Source organism: Haemaphysalis longicornis, unplaced genomic scaffold (genome assembly GCF_048455015.1).
Source record: "Haemaphysalis longicornis isolate Haplotype H1 unplaced genomic scaffold, Haemaphysalis longicornis Haplotype H1 scaffold_8, whole genome shotgun sequence".
Taxonomy (NCBI): Eukaryota; Metazoa; Arthropoda; class Arachnida; order Ixodida; family Ixodidae; genus Haemaphysalis; species Haemaphysalis longicornis.
The window spans coordinates 191,542,331-191,567,502 of record NW_027526445.1 but is presented as its reverse complement, the minus strand read 5'-3'; the positions used below and the strand labels follow the sequence as shown (position 1 = coordinate 191,567,502).

General features: G+C 52.0%; 1 protein-coding gene and 1 long non-coding RNA gene across 2 annotated transcripts in view; both read right to left on the bottom strand.

Annotated features, from left to right (window-relative positions):
* LOC144149820 (L-2-hydroxyglutarate dehydrogenase, mitochondrial-like) overlaps positions 1 to 25,172 on the bottom strand; it is a 106,296-nt gene that overhangs the window by 68,977 nt on the left and 12,147 nt on the right. The window lies entirely within an intron of this gene.
* On the bottom strand, positions 713 to 4,324 carry LOC144149822 (uncharacterized). Its single transcript, XR_013318367.1, has 2 exons — positions 4,077 to 4,324; positions 713 to 3,359 (listed from the first exon to the last, which is right to left on the bottom strand). It is a non-coding gene; the product is annotated as an uncharacterized LOC144149822 (long non-coding RNA).

The window sequence follows — 25,172 nt, the reverse complement described above, 5'->3', positions numbered from 1 at the left end:
CAGCCAGTGTTGAATTGACGACCGTCAACCAATTCAGGTTGAAAGCACAAAATGCTTTAACAGAAATCGCAGTCTTCACATGTGATCAAATACGTAGTTCTTTAACACTAAACAAGGCTACTGCAGAATGCTAGGAGCGTAAAATATACTCGATGAGGTGCAGTTGGCCAGTGTGTAATTTAAGCAGCATTGTTTTAAGACAAACGGAAATTGGTGAAATAGCCATAAGCTTCTGACAGCAGCTATCATCGTGACTGGCCAATTCACCTGAGTGGGGATGTTACGGCTATGTGCTGTAGCTTAAAGGCCAACTGCACTCAAATTTTTGCTTGTCCAAATTTAATCCAGATAAGTAGTCTATGCTCTTGAAGTCACCATGGCGAAATCCTTAGCTCCGGTATTACAGAGCACGCCAGGTACCTTCGTTCAAAGCACCCCCGAGCAGACGACGTATGCACCTGGCGGAGAGTCGCCGAAACCAGTTCCGAGCGGCCTTGTGACGGAGGTTGGGGAACCTGTCCGTGAAGCTCGCGCTTCTCTGGCGACTTGCATGGCACTGCGCCGGCTGCAGGGATGCGTTCGGCCGGGATTTCTCTGCTACACCAGCACGCTGTACTGCCGTCATCATCACATGTTTAAAACTAACCGCATAGGTAGCAATATCCGCCTTTTTTTTTCAATGCAATGAAAGAGGTTAGAAGCCTACAAACTATTTTTACTTGAAAATAATATTTTTACTCAAGGGAAAACAAAGCGCAAAACGAGCAGTTGCCCTACATTTGTCACTTCTTTTGCACCTACCACAGAAAGAGATATTATAAATTCTTGACCATTTGCACTTCCCCGTCCAATATCGGCCATATTTGGGCTGCCCCAACGCCACCTTTTAGACCTTTCCAAAAGTTTCACGACCTAACTAGAGTTGCTGTACACGCAGGTATAAACATTTTGGCGTCTTTTGCCTCACTCGCTAAGTGAACCAAAATCAGCCTTTCTCATAGTAACAAATACATCCGCACAAATATCGGCCGTCCTCCTCGTGGAGTGCGAAAGCTAACGAAACTGCTTTTCTCCTAAACAATAAACTAGATTTTTTGTTCAATTCTCAAGGGAAGTATTTACTAGTGGTAGAGCGTTAGATATAGTTCACTTGAAAGTAAAGTGTTTTCAGCAGCACATGCCTCTGGTGAAAGTAGAAAACAGTGCCACATATAGGAAACTTTTTTGTGTTTTAGTACATCATTTAGATGTGGAAGCTGGCTTATAGTTTCAGACCACTTCTTAAATTCGATTCTCGATGTGCAGCAAGGTGAAAAATACTGGGCCGATATTTACGAAGCTGTTTGTACCTAATGTATTGTAGAAATAGTGATTGATCTCCGCCTGCTTGCAGTTTGTTCTCTTCAAACTGAGCGATGTGATTTCCGAGGCGCCGGCTAACGAAAGCTACTTTTCGATATCGTAGAAGCAGGTAGCCTTGTAAATCAGGGTCCACTTTTTTACTCGCAATGCCAAGAATCGCCACTCCGGCAGTTATTCTGGTGGAAAAAAAATCACGCCATATCCACGGAATGAATTGCCAAGAAATTTAAAACTCATTGTATGTCGGGTTGCTTGTACCTGTGGACTTTTTTCAGTTTAAGGGCATAATGCGCTCCCTGGGTCCACCTTTAGTCAGCTAGACCCACTGAGCTATAGTGGTGTCAAGGATGTGGTGCTGGACTTGCACTAGGGATGTCCTGGGTTTGATTCCCATGTGGTTTGAACTCTTCCCAAAGTTTTGAACTCAATCCACTCTTTGCTCTCTTTGCACTGCCGGCCGATTTAGGAGCTGTTGTGCTAGTACAGACAGCGGATAGTGGCTTCTTAGTCAATGGGCCACTTATTGCTTTCGCGTTGATAAGGTACAGTTTTCAAGATTGTGTGTTACGGTCGGTTACACTTGCCACATTTAGGGTTCTTTAAATCCGACCATGTGCAAATTGCAGGCCTGTGATAAATGGGTACAGGTGATTATCTAGATGCATAAAACTGCACCTACTGTCAAGGCATGCCGTGAATTTGTTGGTGGAATAGACATTTACAAACATGCATTCGCATGATTTCCACTGCAGCATAAAAAAATTGAGGTAAAAAAGGTGCATTGTAATAAAAGGTGCATTGTAATTTTGCAGCTCCAAAGTACTAAACTACATAAGACCAGCACTGCTTCCCCTTGTGGTGCTTTGGACGGCTCACAGCAAAGTCCACTAAGCATCAGAATCAGCTAGTGCTTGATGTAGTTGCTACATCTATTCCCTTTGAAACGCAAGCTGCTGGACACCAGATTTCCCTACACTAATAACATTAGAATTGGGTTAGAAAAGTGAAATGAACTGGAAAGCTGTGGGTGAAAGGTATGATCAACATGACAATTCCAACAGGGACAAGACCACCTTGTTTTGGGAGCTTTACCCAAAAAGACCAAGGCACTTGGCAACAAAAGGAGCCCCAACTGAAAACAGAGCAAGGCCTCACGGCTTATGGAGGGTGCTTCTCGTGGTAGAATATAACTGCCTGTCATCATGCGATTTCGACTGCCCAGGAGTCTTCACCACCACTGTGTTGACATTGAAGGAAGGTGACAGGAAAGTGTCCGCAAAGTCGCGCATCAAGGCTACTATTCCTGTTGACACTGGACAGATAAGAGCCAAAATCACAACTAAACTAGTTTTCTGCACAAGAAAGAGGTCACTTTCTTGTTTTTCCAAAGCTAATAACATGCCCTTAAATAATCCATGCATGACATATGTTCATCACAGATGGGTTTGGGTGCACCAAATTATTTGTTATACGGAACCTTTTTTCCCCGCACTGAGCAGTGCGAACTCGCAGGAAGCAGTTTTATTTCGTGTAAGGCATTTCTAAGAGCAACGCAATCACTTTGTTCTCTGTCTACTTTACTCATACTATCAATTCGTAAATTTATACCAGCAAATAGAAAACAAACAGAAAGAAGAACACAATTTAGCGCACGAGATATCCCCAGCTGTCCATTGCTTTGACACTCGCTGAAAGATTTGTAATGGTCAAGCTGGCATAGATCTGTAGATCGTTTGGTTTTGTTTTCACTGGCATTACCAGTACACACGCTGCTGTCTTCATGGCTATCCACTGCTGTGTTAGTGTAAACACTCGCTTTAAATGTATGCAGAGAGAGAACGCAGCAGTGTATCTGAAGTATACCATCAATTATAAGCCAGGCAAGGGCGGGAACCCGTTAGGTCGTGACAAGTGGCCTGCGAACAACAGTTCCCACTAGAATGGCAGGATGAGTGCTGCACGCAGGCTAGGGGCACCGTGACTGCAGTCAGGAGATGCTGCAAGAGAAAAATGAAACGTGAAGAATCAAACAACGTTCACGCAACAGTAAATAATCTACGACGACTGAAAAGAAGGGCAAACGACAGAGAAGACCACACAAGCACTGCCCCTGCCCTGCGTAGTTATCGGGGTCGTTCCGCCTGCATTTGCATCAGTTATAGAACGCTGAGTGGTTCACTATTAAATATGAAAACACATAACGAAGTAACCATCCCTTGGCAGGCACTCCTGGCAAGCAAGAGTACTAGATGCAGGAAAGAGGTGCAAGAGGCTAAAGCAGCGTGTTACAACGCCCTCACGAACCACACGCGCACACGGAAACCTTGCCAACAGCGTTCTGTCACGCTCTAACTTCACGTATAGATCGCACAGCAAGTCCATTTTCGTTACAACATTAAGAGAGGTTAGCACAAGGCACGTTGCTTAGAAAAATCGTATAGGATAACAAGCGATGTTAATGACGCCACATTGAAGAAGAGACAAAGAAGCGCCACGGGCGAGACGGGTTTCCGCGCCGTGCAACAAACCGCCAACAGCTTGCGATCGCCGACAGACGCGAACAGAGCAGCATAAACAGGAACAATAATGCAAGACGGTGAGAACGCGCCTTTAACAATTTCGTAAACGTCGCTAATATAACTGCCGCAAACAGAAAGCACGCTTTGCAGTAGGAGATATGCGAACTGATTGCAAACCCGCCAAAAAACACTCACCTGGTCGGCCGATGGTAACTGGCCGATGGTAACAGATAACTGCAAAGCTGTTGTGCCAGAAGATGCTGGAGCTGTTGAACGACGACTGACAGGGCGACAACCATCGCCAGTTTATGAATTCTTGCGTTGTCGAACGCGACTACTTGAATCGCTACGGCACGTACGCCGTGTAGGCAGCACTCGGAAAAATGTAAACATACCGCGCGGGAACGCTGCGAGCAAACGTGACGTCACATCCGCCTAGCGATGCTCCTCACCATCCTCCATGCTCCTCACCCGCCCAAGAGGTTGGTTAATTCCTCTCCTGAAGGGCAGGTCGGTTCACCCGTTCTGCGCGCCCCTTATCCACATTCGCTGCTCATCGGCGCACGCGTTTCTTTTCTCTGCTCATCGTCGCCCTCCGTTTTCCTTGCTCCATATTTGTGAAGTGCTCGAGACACACCGCGTAGAGACCGCGGCGCCGATGACGCCGTGGCAGACGCTGTGACGTCACACACCGTCGCCGAATCCTCTTGAAGGTGTAGAGTAAAACGAACAAGCTGTACGGCACCGTTGTCTGTTTCGGGGGGTCAGTATAAACTGACGAAACTATATATCCGGCCTGATGTTCACATCATCGACTTCGTGCATCAACTGCGCTATTTCTGCGTTTTTTTCTCGCTCTGTCCGATATAAGGTTTACTTGCGCGGGTAGTTATTTGTATGTATGTGCGTGTGCGCACGCGCGCGCACACACGCGTATGTACCTGAACGATCGGTCGGTACATTCTATTTGGCATTTAACAAGACCCAATGTGTGAGTTGGCTCAACGGGAAAGGATATCAGCGCTGTGGGCATTGCAGAAGCTCAAACGTGATGCTTGCATTGCGTAATCTTGCTGCGTGAACGTCGTTTTTCTAGCGAAATCGTATCCCGGGTCTCCTCGTCAGCCTGTACTTCTCAGCCTTGGACGCAATGACTGGCCACTCAGGCGTGTTTGATGAAGCAAACGAATGGGCGCCTTTCAGAATGCTGTCGATACTATACGACTCCTATCAAGACGAGCACCTCGGCTCGCTTGTAACAAGCGCGATGATGAAATCATCTCATTTAGATGACTTTCTGGCAACGCGAATAGATCTTTGCCCTCCTATGGTATCATTTTTTTTGCAGTAACGGGGTCAGAAAGAGTTGCGGCTATATTGCGTCCCACGTTCAGGGCCACAGCCGTGGCGTTGCTGCACCGAATAACCGGGGCGCGTGGTCTCTGCATGGCCTGCGCTCCTGCCACTACGGGAGAACGGAAATTGAGCTTCGCGGAATAGGGGGCAAGAATCTCGCGGTGGCCGGCTGCAACACCAGCGGGGGGCGTCTCGTTGTTTCGTCTCTTTCTGGCCGAACGACGTGTTGCAGATGGTCCGCGCGGAATTCCCCTCTCTCCGTTCTTCCTCCCCCCCGTATAGCGCAACACCCACTTCTTGGTCTCTATTTCATTTTCGTCGACGTATGCACATTCAGGCTGCCCCAGTCGCGTGATGGGCCGACGGGCGCAGGTGGCCCTTCTGACGACTCCTTACGAAGGAGCATCTCCCCCCTCCCTTCCGACTCTCCTCGTCCGACCTTTGGTTTTTCGAGGCGGAGTGAACGCGACTGAAGCCCCGTTCGCCGCCGTTGTTTTGTGGTCTTTAGGTGAACCATCTAAGGGCTCAGGGAACAAACGCGTGTTAAGGACATATTAGCAGAAATTAAGAAGAAGAAATAGGGGTGGGCAGGGCATGTAATGCGAAGGCAAGATAACCGCTGGTCATTAAGGGCAACCGAGTGGATCCCTAGAGAAGGCAAGCGTGGCAGGGGGCGGCAGAAAGATAGGTGGGAAGATGAGATCTAGAAGTTTGCCGGGATAAACTGGTCGCAGTTTGCACAGGAAGGGGCTACAATTGCAGATCTTTGGGCGAGGCCTTTGCCCTGCTGTGGGATTAGATAGGCTGATGGTGATGATCTAAGGGCTAGCTTTCCTTTTGACCATCTCTGGTTGAGGTCCTGTCCTCTGCGGGCGCCGCCTGCTTTGCGGCATCACCTTCTTGCTCCCGGATTGCGCTCTTTCGATTCTCCGTTCTCGAAGGTCAGCAGAACGCTTTCGGCGCTGGGAGATAATGCGGCACTTGCCTTCGTTTCCGAGCTTCGCAGAGCTGCGTGATACGGAGCTCTCCCCGCGTAGTGCGTAACTGAGCTATGTTTATACTTGAATAAGGTCAATTTAAGCGCAGATGTGGGTCGCCCGCCCTTCACTTCGTGAAGCAGCAGACGTCATCTTCACGAGACTGCCGAGTTGAAGTGCGCAGTAAATAAAATTGATCGATGCGCTAGGTCGGCCGCGCCGATGTCCTCTTACGGGTTGCGAATCGTTGGCGTTCATTCATGATATCTCGAATTCTTGTTCCGAACCTGATATCCCAAGATAGAAAGAGAAAGCGTGACCTTTGTCCGGACAAATGCAGGTTGTGCGTTCTTCAGCCCTCCAGCTAACTCAAACTCTGTTTACACAGCTTTGTTCGCGTTCGCTGCTTGTCGGTCTACATAGGCGGCAGCGTCTCTTCCCAAGAGTCTATAGCATGTGGTCTTGATGCCGTTATCGCGCTCGGGTCCTCACGACATCGCCGCTGGCCGCGGCTTCCCAGGCTTCCTTGTGTGTTGTATCTCCGTGGAGGTCCTCTTATCAGTGGGACGACTCAACGTTCCCGTGTATGTGTTCGCACCAGGCCGCCTGCGGCAGCCGGGGACCTCCAAGGGCGACACCAGCATAATCAGCAACTCTGCAAAGGCAAAGTCCGCAAGGACTTTGCCTTTGTGTGCCGGCATGGGCCGGCCACCGGCAGCTGAACGATGCCGGGCCCAAGTTGGCGCTTTATTGCGTGCACGAAATCTATTTGTTTCTGCGAGAAAATGGGTCGGATTTGATTTGAAATGTGGGGGGACTAGGAAGCAGGTGCAAGAGGGCGCCATTGCCCTCCAGGCAGATGATTGATTGATTGATCGATTGATAGTGGTATCCCCCTTGTAGCGGTGTGATGACGGGTCATCTTACCAAAAACATTAATAGACCTGTGTTTTCTGCTCTTCGTTTAATACTAGCGCTGCTTTTAGGGAAGACACAAAAACTTATTAGACACAAAATACTGATTTTTTCTGTTACAGGTGGTAGCTAATGGAATATAATACGTGCGAAGCACGCACCTGGCGGACAGGCCTCTTGCTTCCTTTCTTTTTATTTCCAAAAATCAGTCTATTTCGGTGTGTGTCCCGTGCCCATTCATGAATTTGGGATGCCAAGCGATGCATCCGTAATGTGGTAAATAGGCCCGTCCAGTTCCTTGCGGTGTTTATTTCTTGAAAGTTTTGTGTCGTCGCTATTTCTTCATAGCTCATAACGCAAAGTTACTCACGAAAAAAAAAAAATGTGGGGAATTTGAACGGAGCGCGACACTGCGTACGCAACTTCCCGTGTCGTTATTTGCTGTGAAGGCACGTGACACATGTGTGTGGTCGCGGGATCGGTCTCGAGGCGTACAGTCGCGCGAGATACTGCTACCCTGAATCACGGATAGTCAGAAAAAGAAACAAACTCTGTAATTTGTTTTCGTACGCTCCGCGCTGTTTCACGGCAGATTGAACACATCGGAATGTGCACGGGAGCGCTGGTATCGCGTGCCAGCCAGTGGTACCAGGCGTTCCTTTTGATTGGCAGCCCGGCAGGTCTTGATGGCATCCGTTACAGCACACTGCCATTTTCTTCGTGCCGAAGCGTCGGTTAGCGAGTGGGGCGCCCCCTGTGCCTGCAGAGATAAGGCCGGTCACGCCTGTTGGAGGACGGCCCCCGCGTGCGCGACTGTGTGCAGCCCAATATACGGCCAGATAAGCGGTGTGCTGCTCCGGTCACGGTTGCTGCAGGCCGCGTGGCGCGAGAAACACCTCAAAGGCCGAAGGGATCTTTGGGGGACGCACCCGCGTCATCAACCGGGGACGGGCGGGAAAGCGGACTTCGCCGCAAAGCACAGGGTCGTCTTCCCTGCAAAGCACCACGAAATTTTCTTGTTCACCGTCTGGCGTCGCGTGTAACTTTGCGAAGGACGAATGATGCTTGCAGTCTATGGCGGGTGTTGGGCGCTAGACGTGGCCTCTCACTCGGCGAGGAGCCAGTTTCGCCTATCGTCGTTGCGCTTTCTCTCCTTTTAGCTCTGCGCGAGGCCCGATGCGCTGCGGAGATGAGCCGTGCGGGAGCGTTGCGTATGAGCGCGCTGACCCGTGACGCGAGCATTGTTGCAGGGCGGCCGCTCTCCCTCCCAGCCGCCAGGCGGGTTCGTGGGGCGCTCCATGTCGCTGGCCTCCGAGGTTTCGGGCTCGACTCCCGGCTTGAAGATTACGCTAGTGAGATTAAAGTCTCAGAGCTAGCAAATTTCGGTGGTTTTACGCGCCGTAGCTACGTCTTGGTTGCGATGCTGCCCCGATTGAGCACTGCGGGTTAATTTCGTCTACCTGGGGATCGTTAACGTGCAATGAAATCGCCACACTCGGGCGGTTTTGTTTTTATTCATCTCAAGAAAAAAGAAGAAAAATTAATGAAAGAAATGTGAAAGGTGTGTGAAACAAACTCCTCTGGGAAAGGACAACAGCCTCACCACGGTGCAAACGTACAAGGGGCTCTGTGTCGCTAACGCGCACAAAGCCGACGAAGTCAAGTGGAAACGATGGCACCGGTGTGAGGTGGCTGGCCCCGAGTCGCTCTCTCTCTCTCTCTCTCTCTCTCTATATATATATATATATGTATATATATATATATATATATATATATATATATATATATATATATATATATATATATATATATATATATATATATATATGTGTGTGTGTGTAAGAGAAAAGTTTGGACAAGGTACGACCTCAGTGCCAATTTCGCCCAGACTTGCCTCACGCACGCACGGAGCGTCCACCTCGCAGCTCGCAAGAACCCCCGACCCCCCTCCTCCCCTGGTGACTGAAGCCAGCCACTGCACCGATTACGAGAGGGCGCCGTATAGACAAGGGCGGTTCCGTGCTCGTGGCGTGCGTGTCGGCAGCGGCGCGCACTGCGGACCACAGCACGCGTGTGTCCGGCGCTCGGTCGTTGTCGTGCGGCCGTGTTTGCTCGCGCAGGAGTCGGCTGGCGTGCGTCGGCGAGTTTACCTTTGGCGTGATCGCGACAGCCCGCGCGGCGCTGATAACGCCGGCCAGGGCTCCTTCTCCGCTGCCGCGAGTCCGAGGGGTTCTCACCGCGAGGGGCCCGCCACCCTCTCTCGCAGCAGACGCGGCGGCGAGGCCTGTTCCGCGTCTCCAAGGGGCGGCCCCCTGCTCATAGCTGCTGCCTCACCTCTACGCGACGCCAGGCCGGGTTCGGTCGGGCTGGTCCGTGCTCAGTGCAAGCGTCGGTTTGGTCTCCTTTAAGGCGCGTTCCCACTAGGCCGACCATCGGCCGATTTGGTCGGCCAACACCGTGTCGGCGAGCTGTCGGCGGCCATGTCACACCGCGCCGACGCCGACCGTTGCCCAACCGTCGGCGTCGGCGAGAAATCGGCGAGGCGTCAGTGTCTCCGCGATGTCGGCCGACGCGCTTGTCACACCGCACCGACGGCCCCGCGACGGCCGACTCCGCCGCCTCGCCTCTCCGCCGGGGATCTTTCTTTCTCTGTAGTCAAACTTGGTGTATCGTGTCGCCGCAGCACGACTGAAGCCATTCGGGCGTACTGGCGTGTGCGCTGCTTGTACTGTATGTACTCCTCAACTTCTTGTTAGATCACGGACAAAGAAAAAAGAGCTGTGCGCTGCTGCCGCGGCAGTAATAATATGGATGTTAACCCCCGGCGAAAAGACCTCTGTAGCACGTAAAATATGCATATAAATTAGTGCGTACGTCAGCAGAAATTTAACCTCCTCTAATGGAGAAGGCCTGATTTTGCACCATGCTACCGCATTTTCGAGAAACACTGTGCGATTAAGAAAAGGGAAATTAATTGTTGTGGCTCAAGACGCCACTCGCTGTTTCGAAGGAAATATTTAATTGCAAAGGTAGTTGCTTCTCAAAATCACGCGATTCCCAAATTGGATGCGCAAACCATACCCCTTAAAAAACCGCACACACACACACACACACACACACACACACACACACACACACACACACACACACACACACACACACACACACACACACAAAAACTGACCCCGCCGGGAATCGAACCGGCAACGTTGAGCGCACGGGCGCAACGCGCGAGAGCACTGCACCACCGCCCAAACGCTCCTCGAGTGCGAAATAGCCTGGGTAACAGATGGAGGCCCATCCTTCCGTGTCATACGTCGGTGTTTACTAGCTGGTTTACAGAATTCCTGGCTGGTAAACTGAAATTTCTTAAATAGCGCTTGCACAACAAGGTTCCCCGAAGCCCCCACAATAGCTTATCGCCATAAACTCCGCTTCTTCGCGAAAGCGCACGCAATAATGTGTGTGCGCGGCTGCCACTGCGATTTCCCACTGCGGGGATAGTGCTTGCCGTACTTTGGTTTTACGTTTCACATGAAAAACCTTGGCCGATATTGATGCCTTATTACCCAAATTACCCTACGTAACTCTTCTTCTGCACGAAACTGACCTTACATTTTCTACAGGCGAGCCGATCGCACACGCATTTGCAGTTTGCAGCTCCGGGGTAGCGGCGTCGCGAAGAGCATGGCCGAAGCGTCGAACGCCAAAATACGGATTGCATCAGCGCTAGTGTTGAGTTGTATGGGCTTCATGGACGTTACTGAGTTTATTACACTCCAGAAACTATCAAAATAGAGCCGCATTCATTGCGGCACGAATGTTGTCGGGGAGCAGTTTTCGCTTCTCGGTCGATTCCCGACGACGCGTCCGGCGACCGGTCGGACGACCGGTTTTGTTGGCGTCTTCGGTCGGCGAGTCAGTCACACTACGGCGACTTTCCATCGGCCGACGTGTTTGTGTCGCCGTCGGCGTAGTATGACAGCGCGGTCGGTCAACTCGGCAGTTGGCCGATGGTTTGGCGACTCGTCGGCGTCGCCGTCGCGTCGTCGTCGCCGTTGTGTCGGCCTAGTGGGAACGCGCCTTTAGTGAGAAGCCCGTCACTCGATTCTGCACAGTCGCGACGCCAGACAGTTTCTTCGCCAAGTAGTATTCCTGAACTGCAGGGGAGAATTCGAGTGGAAACAATGGCTGAATCACGTATTGGTTCGAGATATTGGTACGTCATTAGTACATGTAAATCATCAGTACATGTTAGTACATTGGTAATTAGTACATGAGTACATGTAAATCATTAGTACATGATTGACCACCGTTAAGTGCGAAAATTTCCAGATGAAGGACGCGGCGCACGAGGACAGGCGCTAAAAAATATGAATTCGGACAGCGCGGGAAAAAGCAGTTATAAGTGGATGGGAGCGGCCTCCGTGCTGCAGCGGGCTTAAAAATAGATGAAGATTGGACTGGCTGCGTTCAACGGTCTCACTCTGTACTCAACAGCTCTCATTATTGCTGCGACGTCAGGTCATGTTGGGGGCAGACAGCCGAAGCTGGCTTCTCATGCTCTCTCGACCATCGTCCCGTTGGCAGTGAAATTAATTTCACCGATAAGATGAATTATGAGGCCAGTTATACATATAATTTTTCTCCATATAGCCCCAATAGCCCCAATAGCCCCAGTAGCCCCATACATTTTCTGGGAAGAAAGGGATATGCCGCTGCCGCTATCTGGTCGCGCAGATTTGGGTTTGAGGATAGTTTCTGGGTAGACCATCCGTTCTGATAACGGCGTGCAACTAGCTCCCCGTTTCTGTTGCAAGGTATTCCTGGGAACGACTGGGAAGGAGCTGTTTTGTTCATATTGATCCTTTGAGCAAGCCGCACCGGTTGTTCGTTCACCGGTAGTAAGGTTAAAGGCGGCACTTGGATACACTGCCCAACGCGTCCAACGAGTTTCAGCGATTACAAGGCGTTACCACGACAACTTAAGGCGTTACCACGACAACTCAGTCGTATACCAAGCAGTGCCATCGTGCTCTAACTAACGCCGCTGGATTCCACAGGATAACTGTTATGTTTTTTATTCAAGATAGTGATTTCGCCGAGCGGAATGGCGCGGAGACGGTGACTGACGTCGATCAAAGTCGCGCGATCGTTTCCGCCTGGGCATGCATTCCCGGGTGCGGGCACGAGAGCGCCCGTGACTAGCGTTTCTCCTGCAGCGACAGCAGCACATTTGAGGCTTGCAGTGGGATAGCTGGTTTCCTCAACTGTTCTCGCGCTGCGAGGGACGTGATTCGAAATGTGATATTCGAACTAGTTGGTACTGAATGGTTTCGCTTTTAAAGAAATTGACTATACGAGAAGGCTCTAGCGTGCAACAGCAGTCGGTTACTGAGTATGGTAAAAAGCGTACGAATGTGCACACTACCGCCTGCAGGAATTAAATATCGGTTGAAGTGTAGCGCTGTGTCGTGCTCTCGCTCTCCCCCCCCCCCCCTTCCGGTTTCTGTTTATTGCTAAGAAGTTATCGCTAACTGTTGAATCCCGTTTCGAAGGCCGGAATATCAGCTTTCTGGCCTCCTGCGCGAAGTGCGACTCGCCTGTAAAGGGTGCACCACAGCACGACGCGTAGTACGGCGGGGAAGCGAACTTTAGTGGCGCTGCGAAAGGAAGATTTCACAACCGGTACTCGCACTGCAGGATTCTTTTCCGACTAGGATCCAGGAGTGCTTATCTACGTGTGAGGTAACAGCGGGTGATTCTCCCAAGCCGATGAATATTTCGCTTTTCAACGCAGGCTTCGGGGAATTACTCTGCCTTTATTTTTTTAGCGCTAGTAACCATGTCAGGCGTGGAGGCAGCAGCGAATAGGGGGCGTGTTATAGCTGCCATGTTTCGTCGACGTTATTCTACGCGTCCAAACTAGTGAAAGAAAACGATAATGTTGTGCGTGCAATTAATTGCCGCGGCGGGGGGTGGGGGGGGGGTGCTGGCAACAAGTAGATTATATAAAGGAGCAGACACTTGTTTAGTTATTTCCCGCATTCGCGTTATAATGGGAATGCAGACCCCGATTGCGGGAAACTGCAATACCCCCCCCCCCCCCATGGAGAAACCCGTAGCTGGACCCGGGGTTTGCGTCGCTTGTTTTTTGTTTTGTTTTGTTTTGTTTTGTTTTGCTCTGTTTTTGAATGGTTCATGTGATGAAGTCTATACATTTATTCATGGAGCAACTCTGCAGTCCCGGTAGTGGCAGAGTGGAGGTCGCCGAAGCACGGTTTTTATACAAGGCTTCATCGCCCACTCGGTTGCGGACCTCTGTTATCCAGCTGCACTGCGTTCCATTTGCGACAACGATCGTTCTATCGCTGTCGTACAAGTATTTTCGGGAGAAGCGCTCAGTGATTTCCAGTTACCGCTTAAATTTCGAAGTGGTGGCTCTTCGTTCGTGAAAGTCGTACGAATTCTCTACATCCTGTTACGCTTAATTTTGAGTTATTATTCCCATCGCGTTTGCTAAATGTGCTGTACCTTTTAAGTGTAAAGAAGCGGAATCGCGCGGGGTTGCCGTCAAGCGAGTGGGACACGTCGCTCGCTAGGCGGAACGAGAGAAGCTCGCGGCAGTCGTGGGCAACGCTAACCATTGTTCGTCCGACGGAAGAAACCCACGCCGAACCCCTTCTTCCGGCTTGTACGTTGCCTGCCCTGTTGTGATCGCCGTCTCGCAGTCTCGTTCCCCGCCGTGCGGCTGTCACTGTAGCCACGCGGTGTCGCGTTTCGCGCGCCGCTTTTGTCTAATTTGAAACACGATGACGGCGACGGCGAGGAGGGGATTCCTTCGGGGGCCCGGCGTTGCCTTTCGCTCGCCGGGGAAACAAATCGCAGGTTGGGCTAGGAAATTGGCGGCGACGCGTTACGACGACGCGAGACAGCCCCACTGTCCCCGCATCCTGGTGTCCGGAGGGAGAGCGGCGGCGCATCTGAAAGGGAAGTTCGCTCACCCCGAATGCGAACGGCCGGGAGGAGACTGTTTGCTCTGCCCATTAGGTCCTGCCTGCCCGCGGCGACGACGACGCCGAGGAAACGGAGGGAGCGAGCCCTGTCGTAGCAGGGGGGCCGTATCAATGGGTTCCGCTAATAGGACGCCCGCTGTTGCTGCTGCCGCTGCCGTGCAGAGGCGCGGGTTCTTCGCTTGCGTCGTCGGCGGCCGGGCGCGGAGCCAGATTCGGCGGCGACCGACCCGACCGCGACCCGACGAGGTCGGAACGCCGCGGTCGTTTTGCGAGGAGAGAGTTGCGGCGACGCGCAAAGGGGGGTCGCAACAACGCTGCTGGGTCGTGCGAGCTAGCGGGACGTGGCGACGTCGCCTAGGCGACGACGCGTCGTCGTCGGTAAGTCCGGGATTGTCCGGCGATAAAGGGTCATCGCGCAAATGAAACGCCGCCTGTTCCCCCTGTCGCAGCCGATGAGCGTGATTTAGCCAGTTATTTTTTTTTTTGTGTGTGTTCTTATCGGATTCAAACAACGGGCCTTTGTTGACAGCATTACGCCATCAGCCTCTTGCTGTAAGTGGTTTTTGTTGACGCAGGTTTAACGAGGGAGAGGCAAAGGGAAACGGTGGGGGGGGAAGGGGGGGGGGGGGCTGCGAGAGCAGTAAGGTCGTCACGTGATAGGTTCAGGCAGTCCGCCAATGTAGGAGTTTGTTCTGGTAGTGGCCTTTTCTGAAAGAAACCCGCCAAAGTTACCTCAATCCCTTTCCGCCGTTTTTCGGCGGAGCCCATATACCGCATCGGCTCTCCAACAACACTGTATTCAAAATCGAACGGGACTTTTCATTCAATTAGTTTCGCATTGGCGAAACGAGAAGAATTGTTTGAATGACGTGTGCCTGATTATCAAATGCAACGTGAAATTCAACGGAGCCGGGTGTATATTGTGGCACTTTAGTTCTGTTGGGTATTCAGGCGAGTTGGACACGCAGACTCGTCGGGCACCGAGTGACCTAATCTGCTTGCCAGCGGAATATCCAGCAAGATCTGCGTACGAGTCGCCTTGCGGTTAGCGGTACGAAACTTCCGGCGATACTGAAATACGATTGTGCTCGGGTATCCATCGCTACGGAAGAACGGACATTGCTCGGATGTCCGACGTGTGCCCGAGTGTCCAGAGTGTGTGAGTATGAAACAGGGCGTGGATGGGCCAACCGTGTTCGAATGTCCAACGGGACTGAATGCGTACGACGAGGCGGGAGTTCGAGCCGTGCCTCAAAGTTTTAGGTCTTTCGCCTCACATTGGTTAGACATTCCTGCGTGAGATCGGGCTGCAAGTGCTGTCAACACTGCCATGCCGTGAATGCGATCGCACTCTGGTCTAGTTCCCATTTTTGTCAAGAGTCGTCCTTTTCGCATGCGCTCATGGAACCACAAGTACTGGGTAAAGGGGGCTTCCTGCCTGACGCGAAAGAGTGCCGAGAAAGAAGTAGGGAGTGAAACGAGGTGTTCGGTATACTCATAGAGTGGAAGAAAAAGAAAAAAAAAACAAAAAGAACGGCAAAAAAACTGGGCCTCGTTTCCGAGCGAGTGTGCGGCGCGTCCCGTTTCGGGCACCGGCAAAGCTGCGGCGGCAGTCGTGCGTTCGCAGCCCGCTCGGCTGCGTGCAGCTGTTTTCGACAGTGAGAGCGGTTCGCTTCTCGGCGCGTGTCGTGCGCGCGTGCACGCGTAAACGGTGGCCGGAATGCGCCACCTTTTACCCCCTCTCTCTCGCTCTGGGGTGAATCGTGATTGAAGCCGGGAGTGCAGTATTACCGCAGCGACGCCTCCCATACCGTGTCCCACATCGAGAGTTTTCGGTTTGGAGGACGCCCGCTCTTGTAGACGAGCGCGCGCGCACGCAGCTGCGAGCTCTGGAGAGATTCGCGCCGAGTTGAACAATCGGCATCGTCAGCGATGAATTCGGGAGGGCCGTACTTGGCGTTATCGGGCCATGTTTGCTGCCTTTCGTGTTACTACTATTAAAAAAACTACGCCCGTCTTCCCGCGAGGGAACCCTGGTGTGATGCGACGCATAGGGGGGTTCAATTGGCGTTTCCATTGGGTTGATTCTCTAAATCGGGTGAAACGTGTTGTGAACCCGTATGATGCATTCCATCACATGCGGGTGTTCTCATACGCGGGAAGATGGGCGTAATTTTACTTTTCATGAAGGGGCCGTCGCTTCCATCACGTCTTCATCGGAAGAATCAGGTCAAGCACGCAGTCGTCAAGCAAAGTGACGCGAAGTCGAACGAGAGCGAGCGCTGACTGAACCGCCGCAGCGTGATACCCGCTTTATATTCACAGCGCCTCAAGGAGAGGAGACAACGGAGGAGAGTCGCGCATGCGCACGCTTGCGCGACGGGAGCGGAGCGAAGCGAGCGAAGCGCGCGCACACAGCTGTTGTTTATGATAATGAGGCGGAGTGAGAGCGTTGCGCGCACAGCTGTCGGAGAGAAGACGGGAGGAGAGTCGCGCATGCGCAGCTGGCGTGCGGACGCCGAACAACGCCGACGCAGGAGGGACATGCCTCAGAGCAAGAGATGCGTCGCATCTAAAAGGTCATGAAGACAACGTACAGCTGCGTTCAACCCTCCGCGGTGATTCAGTGGCTAAGGCGTTCTGCTGCTGAGCCTTAGGACGCGGGTTCGATTCCTCAATACTCAAATGCTCAAAACGACGCGGGTTCGAATACTCAAAACGGAGTTATGGCTGTGTTGACTACGCGTTAGCGTTCAAGTGATACTATTAAACGGAGCTATAGAGGCCCCGCTATAATCGCCCAGTCGTGTTCCTTGGCGGTGGCATAGGTCGGAGGTTGCCAGTCGCACAAGATTCTGTGACGTCATAAGGACCCGGTTAGGAAGCGGCTGACAGGACGCCACTACTTCCTCGGTTCTTCCTGAGTAACTAGCTGAGTTTTTGGAAGTTCTTGCGGTAAGCTTCGCCTTTTGAACGAACCAGACTTGACATTTGTCTCTCTGGCCGTTTTAAAAAGGCTTGTCTCGGAAGAGGTCACCTGGGTTTTGCGTATTTGTAACGGATGCTTATTTCCTTCTCCTTTTACTCCTTAGGACTGGAGATTCGCACGCTCAATTATGAGGATATTGCGCGAGTATCTGCCCGGATGTGCAGAAAGATAGAAAAAACGTTGGTATTCATGTGGTCACCGGGGCTAAGCAGCACATACCAAGGTTTGGGTTGCCGCCTGGTTTGGATTAAAAAAAAATGCTGCAGCTTGCACTAGTGACTCAAGCTGGAGAAACAGCGAAGCTGGGGGTTGACCTGGCTTCTTCAGGTGTTGCTAGGTTTTGCTTGGCTTTCCCGAGTTTTGTTCGGTGTTGCGATGTTCTTGTTGGCTCGGCTGAGTGTTGAGGGGTGAGGCCAAGTTTAGCCGGATTTTACAAGGCCGTTCGGGTCGATCCCTCACACTGACAGCGGCACCCAGGGGGAAGAACCCAGGTCGACCCCACCTCCGCTGTTTCTCCAGCCTTGGACCACTAGTGCCAACTGCACCGTATTTTTTGCATTTTAGTAGCCCAAGAAAGACCTTTAAAATGGAATAGGAAGGGGTGCGCGTGCTCATAGGCCCCTTGTGTTCGCACGCGAGCAGGCGCGAAAGCCGGCTTCACTGTTATAAACCTTATCTGCGGTGGTGCACCCTTTACAAGCACCGCAATTTTTTTTCGGTGTATTTTTTTTCCCGCTAACGCCATCGGACCGAGTTCGAGCTTAAACAGCTCCGCTCTTAAAAGAGAACATTATCATCGTCAGATACCGGTGAGGTAGGCGCAACCAGACCAGAAAATACTCATAGGGGCACCAGCGCTTGCATCTGGCCGCTGGTTTACTCCAACAGCGAACATCAATAGGGTGACGACTATACGTGCCGGCATGCGTGCAGGATGTCCATTCAGCGGCCAGGACGATAGCCTCATCGAGGTCGTTTTCCGGAATCTGCGATGACAGCGATTCGCACCCAGTGTGTACGGGGAGAGTTTGGCTTTCCTTGCAGCCATGCATACTAAGAGTGTATTGTGATACTCGAAGCAGGTCGGCGGGATTGCTCCTGGCCGACGGGACGTACATAGATTCCCCCAGGCGGCAAAGGCGAAATTTGCCAGCGCTGCTGTGACGCCGGGGGTTGGATTGCGTTGGCTCGCGTCTATTTAAACGGGGACCCTAGAAGGCTATCCTTCTAAGAACCGCACACGATGTCTGCTCGCAGGCGGCCGTACGAACATGGTTGCTAACTGTCGCACTCTTTCTCTCAATGCAGGGCATGTTCGATCAGCCGAACCAGGCAAAGAACGCTCCACAGAGAGGAGAAACGGAAAACGCAAGGAGCACCGCTGGTTTCTATTTTATGTTTCTCCTCTCTGTGAATGCTTGCTCCCCTGGTTCGTTTATTCGAGTAATCGCGAACCAAGAGGCCCAAGCTTCCACGTTAGCCGAGTAATTTCGAAAACGCCACTTGGACGTGTACTACCTTGGCACTCGGAGGATGCATCCGACTTTAGAACGATCATCTTGATAACACCGCCCCCACCGTCGATGAATAATTGTTCGCTTTGAACGGGCCGCGCATTGCGCATTCACTCGCATCTTTTCCCCCCTGCCTGTCGTTATTGTTGACGCGCAAATGCGGGCGTTCGCTCACCTGGTTGCGCGCGCCGCGCTTCGAAAAAGGGACGCGGGCCGCAGTGTAAGCCCGGGGCTTACACACGCGGGCGGCGGCCAGAAATTAATTGCGGCGCCTGCGAGTTGAGGCGGGGCCGCCATTGTCGCGTGACAGCGGGCGCCGTGTGTAATGACACGGAAAAATGGCACGGGAAGAGGCGAAAGAGAGCGGCTTCGCGCCCCGGCGGAGGACGAGCCGGTGCGAACGGCCGCTTGAAGGATGGCGCACGCACAGCGCCGGATGTCTGCTCAGAGAGCATCGAAAATCAATGGACTGCTCGTCCTGGAAAGGCCTGCACCGCGGCCTCTGGTCTTCCTTGTGCGGTGCAGCGTATACGTATACGCTGGCCGAAATGCATGCGCACTGTGTGTGGTCATTCTTGACGTCCGTGCTTCGGAGCAGATAAGGGGGCGTGTTTGTGGTCGATCGATGGTATGGCTTCTGCAATCACGGAAATGTGATAAAGCTGACGCGAACACCGTGTCGACGTGCCCTGGTCAGGCCCGTCTGGTTGACTCGACTTCCCGTCTGGTTCGTTGGCGCTGCGGACGGCGTAGTCGAGACGAGGAAGCCACGGGGATCATGGTGCAACAAATAGCCTGCGTTACTCTTGATGATCAATCTCCTTCTGGGTGCAGCTTTGTTCAGTTACGTATACACGGGCTTCGGATTAGGAGTGTACTTTCAACTGCATCCTATCGGGTGGGCAAACTTTTTGTTCATTGTTGTTTCACGGCCGCTCGATGGAAACTTCCATCGAGCGGCCGTGGTTGTTTACTATCATTTTAATCCTCTCGTCGTCGCTTTACAGGGTAGCGCTTGGGGCAGTACTACGGGACGCGTTTGGTGCGTGTTACCAATGGGCGACGTTAGCGAACTACAACAGCCTCTGTGGATGCATGTTTTGCAAAAGTCCGCTTCGCGGTTGGTTGAGAAATTAACACAAACGCCTACGTGTGGGAACAAGGAAGGAAGATTGGTTGCAGATTCGGCATACGTGCGTGAAGACGGAGAAGAGAAATGATCGCCACGCCATACGCGCGGTGGGACGGGCCGAGGCCCGCGAGACGGCGCTCGGCCGCTGACGTCACGCTTCTTACGGCGCACGCGCAGAGCCTTCCTCTTCAGTGTTCACCCATTTCGCCCGCGGAATCCATGATCACGAAGGGAAACAGGCCCAACCGGGCTCCGTTTATTACGCATAAGAGCGTTTTCCGAATTCACGATCCCCTTCTCCCCACAAAGATCACACCGTGCTCTACGCAATATCTCACGCCTTGTACGACCTCTGGATGAAGAGTTTCAGGCGGGTGTACGCACTCAGAAAGGAAAGCGTGAACCCAGCGTCTGGACAACTGCTCTTTGGGAACATCTATACAACAGGGACGGTTCGCGGGTTATTGGTTGCAGGTCTGTGTATGGGTCGTTTCGTTTCTCGTCTCGCAATTGGTCTACTATCGTATTTTCCCTAGCCTGCGAATATCGAATGTCATGCGTGCACAAGCGGTATAAAGTGAGTCGGCCGCAGCTGCCGCACGCAATATAAAACGCAGGGCGTTCGACAGCTTGACAGGCCCTGCGGGCCGTCAAGCTGTCGACAGCTGTCGCGTCTGGTTTCCCCCGCCCGACTGCTGACTGCCGCTGAAACGTCTCGACCCGTCCGAGAAAACGCGTTCGAAACCCTAGGCGTTCAGCGACTATATACATCGTTATAACGCACAAGCTCCGACATTGGCACCCGCTCCAGGCTAGAACTGTTCGGTTGATTTCAGTTACTTTGCCGCAGGCAGGATCAGATTATAGAATTTCGTCCCCTGAGGGCGTTTTAATTCAATCCGGATGTTCAACTCGCGCCAGAATTTTGCGCACCCGTACGTTCCCCATACTCAATGCACTGCATAGGAACTCTGTTATCATTTGTATGACATTTTTTTAGGGTTGCATAATCGGCCCTATGCAGTGTAAGCAGGTGGTTTCGCTACAACAGTTGATGTCCTCGGTGGGTTCGATGTGAGCTTAGCGTTAAAGCAACGTTAGCACCTCTTCCACCTTGACATTAGGTCCCTCGTTGTTCCTTTATCTTCCAGTTTTTTCTTTTCTCTTTCATGCTAAAGGCGGCTTCTCCACGCAGCACCAGTTGCATTTTAAGCCCAACTTGTTTGAGCCGAATTCTCCGATACGGCGTACAAAGCTGGCTGGGAAGTTTCACGATCGCTTTTTTTTTTTTTTTCCAAAATGCGAAAAGGTGGAGAGAAAAAGAGAAGCAGCAATGGTTTGAAATTGGCGCCGGATGAGCCTAACAGGTTTTCAAGGTCGCATAACGCGAGTAGTGCATAAAGGATCTAGCGAATGATCGCACGAAGCAAGCGGAGCTGATCGAAGCCCGCTTTCGTACAGCGCTCTCAACTGCAGCCTGTTGCGAGGTTTGCCTGTTGCGTCTGCGGCCGCCGAAGGGATCGAAGGCCGCCGCTTCGGCCGTGGACGTCGTTGGTGCGCGGGACAACAATGCCTCGCCGCCGTCTGGGAATGCGTATGCCCGATGTGCGGCGTCTGCGAGGGGCACTCGATTTCGTGTCTGCGGTGATCGGTGCTGAAAAATGGCCGTGGCACACGCAGCAGTGGGAGTATAGTGGTTGACGCGCGGCCGGAAATTCATCGTGCTGTACCGGCAAAAGTTGGCCGATAACTGCCGCTATGGTAGCATGATGGTCGAGCGGTGAAGCATTCGAGACGTTGAAGAAGTTTTAAGGTTAACTGATTCAATTTACGGATGACATTGGCTGATCTTTAACACATACACGTTTGAACGAATACACATATTACATCAAATGAGGAAAACAGTCAAGAGACTAAGAGTATTTAACGGGCAACGGCTGACTGGTTCGCGGTCTCCCGGCGAAAGGGCCGCACGACGGGCGACAACCTTTCTCCAATCAGACCCCGGTGTAGGCTGCCCTCCTAGCAGCCGGCGGAGCGGCCTTATATTCGCTTCAAGCGGACTCGTGGAAAAAAAAAGCGCATTCTGGCCCAAATTTCTGCAGCCAATCGGGAAGACGCTTTTTTTACACCAATCAGCCATTTTCCCGCCTGAGAGAAAAGGGTCAATTACACACAGACACGAAGTTTGAACTCGAAAACCCGCGCTTGGAGATTTATTGACGTAAAGAATGTAGTTGAGACAAAACACACTAAAGTAAACAGTGAAAAGGACAGAAAGGTCGTTTGAACTACACCGAGGGCCCAGGAGCCCGAAAGCGGCCAGTGCAGACAGACGCCACGGGGGAACGCGCACTGCCGTGCTGTATAGCCCAAGCTGGGCCGCGCCTTCCGGTTGGTCGGCAGGCACGTAAAAACACAGGCCTCATTCATTTCTCAGAGTAGCAGAAAAATTGGTGACCGATATAAGTAAATAAATATATCAATCCAATCAATCAATCAATCAATACCGAGGGACCGGACGAGAAACCGGGGTAGGCACAAAGCCAGGTGGGTAGGTGAGAGAACCTCTCCGTCCTGCATAGGCCCCGTATCGGGACAGTTATGACTCGTATCGACATTGCCGGTCCGGACCTCGTTATGAATATCAATGGATATCAACGTGGCCATAGATATGGTCATCACGACGCCGTGTTCACCCCCACCAGCAGCCAGGGTGGCCGCGTGCTAGGGCGACGATACGATGTTGAGAATGGGGGAAGATGCGGAAGGAACGCGTCGTTCGCTTTACACGGGTAGGCGCAGACCTTATTGCACGGTGCGCTCGGACGGAGCGCATGGCTTTCCGAGTCGTGATCGTAAAAAGAGATGCGGGCATCCGCAAGGATAAAACTTCAATTACGTTTCCATTCGACTTGGTTCTGCAGCTTACGCGTTGCGTGTGTGGCAAAACAGGCCAGTCCAAACACTTTACTGTTGCTCGACTTACCGATCATTCGGCTTGAGTGATAGCGAATGTTTTGCTTCGCCCCACATCTCCTCCCCCGAGATCAAACCTTTCAGCGCTGTGATCCCTAATCTTTCGCCGTCAGCGCAGCGCGGACTGCGGGACCGTGGGCGGACGTCTCGAGCCAAGTCGAGTCGGAATTGCGCCTTGGCCATGAGGGCATAAAACAACATGTCCGCGGTGGGTAAACAAGGCCAGGCCGTTGCCTGGCAGTGTGAGCATAACGCCCCCGCCGCAAGCTTCCCCCATCTTTAATTTATCCCCTTCTTAATTTATTTATTTTTTACTCCCCTGTTTCGATCGCGTAACGAAATACCGGACGGTCGGGCCCCGGCAGGTTCGGAGTCTTGTTTGCTGCCCAATTATCCAGGGAAGGCAGGCGTGAACTCGGTGGGGAAAAAAAATGCTGAAAATAATGAAGGCAGTCGGAAGCGTGACTGTTTTGGCGCGTGTAGCTCGCCCCCTAACGACACTGGCACGCAGTCCGCGCGAGTGCACGGGGCTGATCGCCCGTAAACAACTTTAAAGACGCCTTCCTCGTTCTAATTTGCATCTCTCTCTCACCGTATCCCACTCTTTCTTCCCCCTTCTCTCCCTCTATCTGTATCGATGGTTTCTTTCAACGTTTTTTTTTATGTGTGCATATTTTATTTACAATTGCCTGAGCCTGCCCGTCTACCGTTCCGTATGTCCTCGCCCACAAGCCGCACCAATAACGCAGCAAGCTTTTTTCTCTTCAACTTTTTTTTTTGACTTCTTGAGTGCTTGCAGAACGTAGTCGCCCAACACACCCAGTACTTAGATTAGGGGGTCGCAAAGTACCTCAGCCTAAAATTACTGATCTATGCCCATCAGATAACTTGGAAACTCGCTCAAAAGATTTTTCTCTCTTTCCCGGTCTTGACGTTCTTCGGCGGCCCGAATTACATCACTGAGGCCATTTAGCGGCTGTTGGCCGGTTTCCTTTATTTGCAACAATGAACGCTTTTCGATAGCAAGTTTAAAAATTAAGCCACAAAAACAAAGCAGGAACGGAGGAGTATCTGGTGCGACGAGCACTCGTGTGATAACTATAGCTTTCGCAGTGGTTCCAGACGCGAAGGAAAGAGCGAAAGCGTTTATCTAAAGTGTTGCAGGGTCCCTTTAACTATGAAGTATGTACTCTAACGAGCTTTCGAACATTTCGCACTTTCGCAGTTCTTTGGTTCGGCTGCACCGCGATACACTTGCCTGACCAATCCAAGCAGCCAACAATGCAAATTCGGCGAACTATGATGTCGCGCTTTCGCTTTCACCCAGACGTTCGGTCTGCGCCGTGGCATCGCGCAAATCGGAAAATCGTGTTTGCATTGCATAATTTCGCAGCGCAGGCCGCTTGATTCAAATTGTCGTTCGCCGAAATTGCATTGTTGGCTGCTTGGATTGGTCAATCGAGTGTATCGCGGTGCAGCCGAACCAAAGGACTGCGTTAGAGTGTAGGATACATCTCACATGTTTTTCTTTTAAAGCGAAGGTTATCTTAGTGGGATCGATGACGTCTTGTCAAAAAACTAATGCATAGACCGGTTGGTCGACCGAAAAGCTCTGGTAAAAGCTCTGGACACACGGCGCGAGCGTGAAACCAGACTTCCGTTGAGTGGAAACGGTTGCTTGAAAGTCGCGAAAAAGGGACGTTTATCTAGATAAGACCATACACGCACTGATCGTGAAGAAGGAGTGCGATAGTATTCCCTTATCTCATAAACCTCGTATCGGTACACATTTAGATCGTTTCTAGTTGCGCTTACTTGGTGCGCGGAAAATCGTCGCATGGGTTCGTTGTTCCTTCGTGATTTGGGTTTTTGAAGGTTTGACGATTGATTGGACGAACTTTCAGCGAAGGTTTTGACGCAATTGTAATGTGAGAAAGCTTCCGCGCTTCTCACAATTTTCTTTAGGGAGAGATGGTAATGTTGTTGTTGCTAACTCCGGCCTGAGTCTGCACTGCCTTTGGTTTTTCTGTCGCGGCATTTAAGGACGCGGGTTGCATGCAGGGGAGGTTATTCGCGCGAATGCACGGTACACTCCTTTCTCGCGCCTCTGTAGCGCAGACCTCACGGGCAACCAGGCCGCTCCCCCGCCGCCCAGGCATTCCCCAGTCCCCAGCACGCGTGGTGGCCGGGGAAGTCTTTAATTCGGCTTCTTAATTTAATATGCCCCCACCCCCGCCTGCTCGGCCCGCCAGCGTGCGAGCAGCATTGCCTTCCGATGCGCCATGCGAGGCCCCGTGCTCGCTTCTTCATCTTCTCATTCGCAGAATAACCGCTTTCGGCAGCGACGTCGCTTAATTCTTATTCGCTTCCGTGTTTGCGCTCCTCGCTTCCTCTCCCCCAAGAAGCCGAAGGC